Raw genomic sequence first — 1,380 nt, forward strand, 5'->3', positions numbered from 1 at the left:
AATGTCGGATCTGTTGATCAATTTAAGTGAAACTTGAAGAAGGTATCCAGCATATCGGATTCCCACACGGCAATTATGTAAAGTAGTCGTAATTAGTTTTAGTTTTCAACTTGTAAAGCTTAACTGATGATTTTCCGTGTTTAAATCAGTTAAGTCTTACTACAACTGCTACTACTGCTACTACTACTACTACTACTACTACTACTTCTATTACTGCTACTACTACTACTACTACTACTACTACTACTACTACTACTACTACTACTACTACTACTTCTACTACTACTACTACTACTTCTACTACTACTACTACTACTACTACTACTACTACTACTACTACTACTACTACTACTACTGCTACTGCTACTGCTACTGCTACTGCTACTGCTACTGCTACTGCTATACACCCCATTTTTCAGTGTTCGATAAGATGGGCCTTACACCAAAAACAAATTGAGTGGAGGAGCAAATTACTTTCGTTGTAGGACTTGGGATCGCAATCTTCAGATAAGGCCAGTGACCGCAGCTTCCATTATCCTTAGCGGCACTTGCTCCAGCGCGGCCCCCACTACCGCTTTACGACAGAATCATCGAGTAGACTTTAATGTAATTGAAACATCCTCTTCGTGAACTTCAATGTTTTTGAATAACACGTAGAGCTTGTGGTTTTCCGGTGTGAGAACCTGTGACGTCAGCTCTGTATAGTACCCAGGGACCTCCAGAGAAGTTCGATTTTAGTCATGCTGTCCTGTAGAGTCATATTTAAAAGATGATTAGAACCACTTACACCTATTCCGAGGAGCGAACACTAATTCAAACGGACAGAATGGCCCACGAGAATTCCACCAGCGTTCGCAGGGCCATCAAAGCCATTGGCAAATCCAACCTTACAACTTTCTGGGCGAGCCGGCCCTTACGCAACTTCCCCCTCTGTAGAAACAGGCAAAGAAATCAGTCGAGAAAATTCTTTATTTTTATTTTTCAGTTGTATGGCATTTATAAGATACCTGAGGCAAAAGGGAACGTTTTCGGTTCTTCTACGGTCTGAGGATTCATCCATGATCATTCCAATAGAAATCATCCACTCTTTAAATTTCTTGCTTCTGCATGTTACTTCTTGGCTGAAGCACTAGGTCTGACAGTACGTCCAGTAGCTCACCTGGATCTGTCCCCTGCATGAGATTTGACAGCAGCCATAGCAAATCTTCTTCAGACATCGTCTCTATTTTCTTCATGGCGTCTAACGAGCAATGTTTTGCATAGCTAGGAAAATCAAGCACTCGATTATCACACGTAAACATTTCATGGTAAGTGTGACTTGCTCGTGACATGCACTCTTCAGTTGCTGCAGAACACGACCATTTCATCTTGCCGTTGCTT

The sequence above is a fragment of the Montipora capricornis genome, chromosome 14 (assembly GCF_036669925.1).
Source record: "Montipora capricornis isolate CH-2021 chromosome 14, ASM3666992v2, whole genome shotgun sequence".
In the NCBI taxonomy this organism is placed as follows: Eukaryota; Metazoa; Cnidaria; class Anthozoa; order Scleractinia; family Acroporidae; genus Montipora; species Montipora capricornis.